Source organism: Aulonocara sp. 'chitande type north' Nkhata Bay, unplaced genomic scaffold (genome assembly GCF_057382095.1).
Source record: "Aulonocara sp. 'chitande type north' Nkhata Bay isolate Kocher_YH1m ecotype deep benthic unplaced genomic scaffold, A_spYH_male_GT1.1 unmapped_scaffold_9, whole genome shotgun sequence".
Lineage (NCBI taxonomy): Eukaryota > Metazoa > Chordata > Actinopteri > Cichliformes > Cichlidae > Aulonocara > Aulonocara sp. 'chitande type north' Nkhata Bay.
Window position 1 is genome coordinate 111459 of NW_028234341.1, and position 9012 is coordinate 120470.

The following is a 9012-nucleotide window of genomic DNA, read 5'->3' on the forward strand; positions in this document are numbered from 1 at the left end:
TAAATTATAATATTTCTGCTTTTTATACTATTTGTGCTAAATTATAATATTTCTGCTTTTTATACTATTTGTGCTAAAACATAGTATTTCTACTAAATGTAGTATTTATGCTTAATCATACTATTTCTGTTTTTTATAGGATTTGTGCCTAATATAGTATTTCTGCTTTTTATAGGATTTGTGCTTAATAATATAGTATTTCTGCTAAATTATAGTATTTCTGCTTTTTATAGTATTTGTGCTAAAACATAGTATTTCTACTAAATGTAGTATTTATGCTTAATCATAGTATTTCTATATATTTCTGCCATGTCCCCAGGCAGCCAATCCTCTGTGAGGACTTAGACATTCAAATTTTCAAATCAGGGCCTGCACGGTTTCCCAGCCAATCATATATGTGTCCTGAGGCATTCAAATTTGCATATTGGGGCCTTCATGGCTTCTAAGCCAGCCAATCATATCTGAGGGCTGAGGAATTCAAATCCACAAATCAGGGCCTGCACGGCTTCCCAGGCAGCCAATCATATATGTGGCCTCAGGCATTCAAATTTGCATATTGGGGGAATTCGTGGCTTCTAAGTCAACAAGTCATCCATGTCGTATATCTCTAAAAATTCACATTTTAATGATAAATTGTTAACACTGGAAGATTCCCCCATCTCTTCTGAACAAAACGGTGTAAGAATGACCGCTCTAGCCCCTACGGTTTGGAAATTATGGTCATTTGTTTGAGGGGAGTCCTCACTATGAGAAATAGGCTGCAATAATCCTGTGCCTCTCTCTGCTGCGTGTGTAAAAAGATGCACCTGTTTTGGCGGGAAAAAGTACACAGGCTCTCTGATTGGTGGATTCAAATTCAGCAGCTCCCAGGCTGACCTAGAAACTTACTTCTCTCTCCCTGTGCATTTTTTTGCTGATTTTTTCATTTAACAAGTATATTTGAGGGACCCTCAGCATGTTCAGCATTTTTTCAGCTGTCCATTTTGCTTTTCCAATTTTTCTGTTTAACTTATTACTATTGTGCTAAATCATACTGTTTCTGCTATTTCATAAGATTTGTGCTTAATATAGTATTTCTGCTTTTAATAGGATTTGTGCTTAATATAGTATTTCTGCTTTTTATAGAATTTGTGCTTAATATAGTATTTCTGCTTTTTATATGATTTGTGCTTAATATGGTATTTCTGCTAAATTATAGTATTTCTGCTTTTTATAGTATTTGTGCTAAAACATAGTATTTCTACTAAATGTAGTATTTATGCTTAATCATACTATTTCTATATATTTCTGCCAGGTCCCCAGGCAGCCAATCCTCTGTGAGGACTGAGACATTCAAATTTTCAAATCAGGGCCTGCACGGTTTCCCAGCCAATCATATAAGTGTCCTGAGGCATTCAAATTTGCATATTGGGGCCTTCATGGCTTCTAAGCCAGCCAATCATATCTGAGGGCTGAGGAATTCAAATCCACAAATCAGGGCCTGCACAGCTTCCCAGGCAGCCAATCATATATGTGGCCTCAGGCATTCAAATTTGCATATTGGGGAATTCGTGGCTTCTAAGTCAACAAGTCATCCATGTCATATATCTCTAAAAATTCATATTTTAATGATAAATTGTCAACACTTGAAGATTCCCCCATCTCTTCTGAACAAAACGGTGTAAGAATGACCGTTCTAGCCCCTACGGTTAGGAAATTATGGTCATTTGTTTGAGGGGAGTCCTCACTATGAGAAATAGACTGCAATAATCCAGTGTCTCTCTCTGTGCTGCGTGTGTAAACAGAAGCACCCGTTTTGGTGGGGAAAAGTGCACAGCCTCTCTGATTGGTGGATTCAAATTCAGCAGCTCCCAGGCTGACCTAGAAACTTACTTCTCTCTCCCTGTGTGTGTGTGTGTGTGTGTGTGTGTGTGTGTGTGTGTGTGTGTGTGTGTGACAGGGAGAGAGAGAGAGAGAGAGAGAGAGAGAGAGAGAGAGAGAGAGAGAGAAAGCCTTTTAATGGGATGATCTCATTGTAAGATTCAAATTCAATATATTTAGACTGGTTGACTGAATTGGATCTTGTGTGTGTGTCTCTCTGTGCATGTGTGTTTCCTCATGTGTACATATTTGTAATTGTGTGGCTGTCATAAATTTTTTTGCAGATTTTTGTCATTTAACAAGTATATTTGAGGGAACCTCAGCATGTTCAGCATTTTTTCAGCTGTCCATTTTGCTTTTCCAATTTTTCTGTTTAACTTATTACTATTGTGCTAAATCATACTATTTCTGCTATTTTATAAGATTTGTGCTTAATATACTATTTCTGCTTTTATAGGATTTGTGCTTAATATAGTATTTCTGCTAAATGTAGTATTTATGCTTAATCATACTATTTCTGCTTTTCAAAGGATTTGTGCTTAATATAGTATTTCTGCTAAATTTAGTATTTCTGATTAATTATAGTTTTTCTACTAAATCATAGTACAGTATTTCTGCTTTTTATGGGATTTGTGCTAAAACAAAGTATACCTACTAAATGTAGAATTTATGCTTAATCATACCATTTCTGCTTTTTATAGGATTTGTGCTTAATATAGTATTTCTGCTAAATTATAGTATTTCTGCCAAATTATAATATTTGTGCTAAAACATAGTCTTAATTTAAAATTACAATATTCATAGTTCATCACAGTGTCTCTGGTAAATCACAATATTTCTGCTCTGTTGTACTATTTTTCTAAATCATAGTGTTTCTGTAATGTTTAAGTATTTTTGGCTAAATATATTCTTTCTGTTATCTTATACTATTTCTCCTAAATTCTTGTATTTTTGAGAAGTTATCATGTTTCTGGTAAGTTACAATATTTCTGCTAAATTCTGCTATGCTATTGTATTTCTGCCAAGTATTATGTTTCCTCTAAGATATTGCAGTTCTGCTAAGTTATTCCATTTTAGCAAACTTCTTTTGCTTCTGCAAAGTTTTTACAATTTCTGCAACTTTTCAGCTTTTTCAGCTACTTTTTGCATACAGCTTCAGCTTTAAGCATCCACACTGCATTTTCGCAGGAAATGCAAATTTTTCTAGTTATTATTATTCTTAGGACTTCCGTACACTTTTCGCCGTAGAACTACTTCCACAATTTTCAGCCGATTTTCACCGTTCAAATTTTAAACTATTCAGCTATTTTTGCTCTTTCCGGCTATGACTTTTGCTATTTTTAACTATTATACTTTTTAAAATATTCCACTTTTTTCCTTTAATTTGTCCCATTGAAATGAATGGGAAACTTCAGCAATTCTGCTAAAATTTGCTTGTTTTTGAAACTTAACTACTTCCTCATACTTTCACCTAGAACAACCATTCAAATTTTAAAATGTTCACAAATTATTGGGCTATTCAGGTATGATTCAGCTTTTTCAAATCTTTTACTGTTTTACTTTTATGCCTCTTAAAGTTTTGAGTTGCAAAATTGTGATTTTTCACAAAATACATGTGTTGTTATGGTTGCTATGCTCTTGGCTTCCAGTGTGCCACTGAAGGTTTTGCAATTTTCACTTCATGTCCGAACAACTTCCTGCTACTTGCTCAATTTTCACTCAACTTCCACAAATTATACATCAAAACGTAGGTATTTTTGCTGGCTTTCAGAAAATGTCACCATCATTGTTGTGGGATTTATAGAATTTTGGCAAATCTCCTCAGACTAACACAAGGTCAGAAAACTCTCCATATAAAGTCAATGGAGAGTTTGTTCAAAATCACCGCTGCATTTCTGTAATGAGAGGCATATTCGAATCGTCATATCTCCTTAACGAAGCAAAGTTAAGACATGAGGCTTGTCCCGGTATATCTTCAGACACTCGTGACGCTCACAATTCAAGAATTATTTTCTCACCTATTACCGTTCTGAAATGAGTTGGACTTGTTTGAGGGTAGGAAATTTGTCCTTCGCTCAGATTTCTTCAGATTTCAAACTGTGGAAATGAACCACTTTTTTCTCTCGTCATAACTTTTTGTTGGATTTCCACAGAGACCTGAAAATTTCCATGATTGTTCACCAAACCCTGCTGTCTCTTACGGTGAAAGAATGATATCGATACTCCAAATAGATTTAGAGTTAGAAAGCGTTGTTTGAGGGCAAGTCAAGGCAGTTTTTGCTTCGCTCTACTCAGTTATGGTGCATTAGAAGTCAAATATCTTTAATAATTCATATTTTAATGATAAATTGTAAACACTGGAAGATTCCCCCATCTCTTCTGAACAAAACGGTGTAAGAATGACCGCTCTAGCCCCTACGGTTAGGAAATTATGGTCATTTGTTTGAGGGGAGTCCTCACTATGAGAAATAGGCTGCAATAATCCTGTGCCTCTCTGTGCTGCGTGTGTAAAAAGAGGCACATGTTTTGGCGGGAAAAAGTACACAGGCTCTCTGATTGGTGGATTCAAATTCAGCAGCTCCCAGGCTGACCTAGAAACTTACTTCTCTCTCCCTGTGCATTTTTTTGCTGATTTTTTCATTTAACAAGTATATTTGAGGGACCCTCAGCATGTTCAGCATTTTTTCAGCTGTCCATTTTGCTTTTCCAATTTTTCTGTTTAACTTATTACTATTGTGCTAAATAATACTATTTCTGCTATTTTATAAGATTTGTGCCTAATATAGTATTTCTGCTAAATTACAATATTTCTGCTTTTTATACTATTTGTGCTAAAACATAGTATTTCTACTAAATGTAGTATTTATGCTTAATCATACTATTTCTGCTTTTTATGGGATTTGTGCCTAATATAGTATTTCTGCTTTTTATAGTATTTGTGCTAAAACATAGTATTTCTACTAAATGTAGTATTTATGCTTAATCATAGTATTTCTATATATTTCTGCCAGGTCCCCAGGCAGCCAATCCTCTGTGAGGACTGAGAAATTCAAATTTTCAAATCAGGGCCTGCACGGCTTCCCAGCCAATCATATATGTGTCCTGAGGCATTCAAATTTGCATTTTGGGGCCTTCATGGCTTCTAAGCCAGCCAATCATATCTGAGGGCTGAGGAATTCAAATCCACAAATCAGGGCCTGCACAGCTTCCCAGCCAGCCAATCATGTATGTGGGCTCCAGGTATTCAAATTTGCATATTGGGGAATTCGTGGCTTCTAAGTCAACAAGTCATCCATGTCATATATCTCTAAAAATTCATATTTTAATGATAAATTGTCAACACTTGAAGATTCCCCCATCTCTTCTGAACAAAACGGTGTAAGAATGACCGCTCTAGCCCCTACGGTTAGGAAATTATGGTCATTTGTTTGAGGGGAATCCTCACTATGTGAAATAAACTGAAAGAAGCAGGTCTATGTCTCTGTGCTGCGTGTGTAAAAAGATGCACCTGTTTTGGCGGGAAAACGTAAACAGCCTCTCTGATTGGTGGATTCAAATTCAGCAGCTCCCAGGCTGACCTAGAAACTTAGTCCTCTCTCCCTGTGTGTGTGTGTGTGTGTGTGTGTGTGTGTGTGTGTGTGTGTGTGTGTGTGTGTGTGTGTTTAGTGGGAGAGAGAGGACCCTGCCCTTATTTGACAGCATGTCATTGTAGGATTTAAATTGAACATAGTTAGACTGGTTGACTGGATTAGAGCCTGTGTTTGTGTGTCCCTCTGTGCATTTGTGTTTCAATAAGTTATTACTATTCTGCTAAATCATAGTATTTCTGGTACTTTTCGGTACTTGTGCTAAATACAGTATTTCTGCTAAATCATACTATTTCTGCTTTTTATAGGATTTGTGCTTAATATAGTATTTCTGCTAAATTATAGTTTTTCTTCTTTTTATAATATTTGTGCTAAAACATAGTATTTCTACTAAATGTAGTATTTATGCTTAATAATAGTATTTCTATATATTTCTGCCAGGTCCCCAGGCAGCCAATCCTCTGTGAGGACTGAGACATTCAAATTTTCAAATCAGGGCCTGCACAGTTTCCCAGCCAATCAAATAAGTGTCCTGAGGCATTCAAATTTGCATATTGGGGCCTTCGTGGCTTCTAAGCCAGCCAATCATATCTGAGGGCTGAGGAATTCAAATCCACAAATCAGGGCCTGCACGGCTTCCCAGGCAGCCAATCATATATGTGGCCTCAGGCATTCAAATTTGCATATTGGGGAATTCGTGGCTTCTAAGTCAATAAGTCATCCATGTCATATATCTCTAAAAATTCACATTTTCATGATAAATTGTCAACACTTGAAGATTCCCCTATCTCTTCTGATCAAAACGGTGTAAGAATGACTGTTCTAGCCCCTACAGTTAGGAAATTATGGTCATTTGTTTGAGGGGAGTCCTCACTATGAGAAATAGACTGCAATAATCCTGTGCCTCTCTGTGCTGCGTGTGTAAAAAGGATGCACCTGTTTTGGAGGGAAAGAGTGCACAGGCTCTCTGATTGGTGGATTCAAATTCACCAGCTCCCAGGCTGACCTAGAAACTTACTTCTCTCTCCCTGTGTGTGTGTGTGTGTGTGTGTGTGTGTGTGTGTGTGTGTGTGTGTGTGTGTGTGTGTGTGTGTGTGTGTGTGACAGAGAGAGAGAGAGAGAGAGAGAGAAAGCCTTTTAATGGGATGATCTCATTGTAAGATTCAAAATCAATATATTTAGACTGGTTGACTGAATTGGATCTTGTGTGTGTGTCTCTCTGTGCATGTGTGTTTCCTTATGTGTCCATATTTGTGATTGTGTGGCTGTTATATTTTTTTTGCCGATTTTTTTCATTTAACAAGTATATTTGAGGGACCCTCAGCATGTTCAGCATTTTTTCAGCTGTCCATTTTGCTTTTCCAATTTTTCTGTTTAACTTATTACTATTGTGCTAAATCATACAATTTCTGCTTTTTATAGGATTTGTGCTTAATATACTATTTCTGCTTTTTATAGGATTCATGCTTAATCATACTATTTCTATATATTTCTGCCAGGTCCCCAGGCAGCCAATCCTCTGTGAGGACTCAGACATTCAAGTATACAGATCACAGCCTGCACGGCCTCCCAGCCAGCCAATCATATCTGAGGTCTCCCGTTTCCTCTCTCGTCATATCTCAGCGACAGATGTACAGAGAGCAATGAAAATCGCAGTCAAAGTACACCAAAGTCCGCTGATTCAGCCAGTAGAAGAATTATGCTTCTAGTCCACCTAGTTTTTGAGTTACACAACGTTTTGTAACTCCAAAAAACGGTGTTTTTCGCCTCTCACCGCAATCTAATTCTGACTCCTCATCAGCCTGTTTTTCCAAAGCGGCCGCTCTCTTTCCCAGTGGCGCAGTTGGTAATGACACGGCTCTGCAAGCCAAAGGTCGTGGGTTCGATTCCACCTTGGTCAACATGTTTTTTTTCCCTACAAATTAATACACTGTCACAGACCAGTAATTCATATTCATCATTTATTACAATTCTGCAAATTTTTATGATTTTACCAGCTTTTGATAATATGGACCTCACATTCTTGTTAACACTCCATGGCACAAATACTCTTCCCTTTAGGCTCTGTGTATGTGTGTGTGTGTATCAATATTTCTCCCATTTTAAAGTATTACTCCTCCATAATTGTATTTCTGTTCAATCAAAGTACTTTTACTACATCTTAGTATTTCTGCTCAATCTTAGTATTTCTGCTCAATCATAGTATTTCTGCTAAATCATAGTATTTTTGCCAAATCATGATTTTTGTGCCAAATCATAACATTTGTGTTATGTTAAAGTATTACTACTAATTGGAGGAATTTCTGTCATGTTACAGTATATGTGCTAAATATAGTATTTCTGCCAAATCATACTATTTCTACTATGTTATATTTTTCTTTCTAAATACAGCATTTCTGCTATATAATTGTATTTCTGCTTTTTATACTATTTGTGCCTAACATAGTATTTCTGCTAAATTATAGTATTTCTGCTTTTTATACTGTTTGTGCCTAATATAGTATTTCTGCTTTTTATAGGATTTGTGTTTAACCTTCAGAGGTCCTTAGGGACATTTATTGTCTTTTGCATTTTTAATTTTAATATAGTATTTCTGCTAAATTATAGTATTTCTGCTTTTTATAGGATTTGTGCTAAAACATAGTATTTCTACTAAATGTAGTATTTATGCTTAATCATACTATTTCTATATATTACTATTCTGCTAAATCATACTATTTCTGCTTTTCATAGAATTTGTGCCTAATATAGTATTTCTGCTAAATTACAGTATTTCTGCTTTTTATACTATTTGTGCTAAAACATAGTATTTCTACTAAATGTAGTATTTATGCTTAATCTATTTGCATATTGGGGAATTCGTGGCTTCTAAGTCAACAAGTCATCCATGTCATATATCTCTAAAAATTCACATTTTAATGATAAATTGTCAACACTTGAAGATTCCCCCATCTCTTCTGAACAAAACGGTGCAGTGACCGTTCTAGCCCTTACGGTTAGGAAATTATAGTCATTTGTTTTGAGGGGAATCCTTAATGGATAATGTTTATATATATATATTTGTCTTTAAAACATCTTTGCAGACTGACTGTCCTGGACTGGTTGTTGTTGTTTTTTTTTCAGGTCTGGTGAACTCAGCTCTTTGGTGTTGGTGTTCAGGAGTAGAGCCTTCTAATAATATTTATTCAAGTTATAGATTTAAAGTTCTGCGAGTTTTTTCTGTAGCAAATAAATATTGTATAGAATATTTAAAATCACCTACATTTTTGATGTTTACAATGCCCATTGTGTGTAAATACTGGAATTTCCTACTACCCGTGAACGCCTCATCTTTTACCTGACTGCCGGACATCCGCCATTCCGCACACTTCGCTGAGTCCGCTCTGGGTGAGTGCTGCTGCTCTGCTTCTCCTCTTCTCTCCTAAATGTTTATAGTCTGTTTGTGCGATTTAACGAGTTCTTTTAGTGATTTATAAAGCCAACCGAGGTATAACTCATATTAGAGTAACACAGTGGTTGCTTTTTCTTAGTGAAACTTTGTCATTTTTGTATGTAAAAGGAGTGT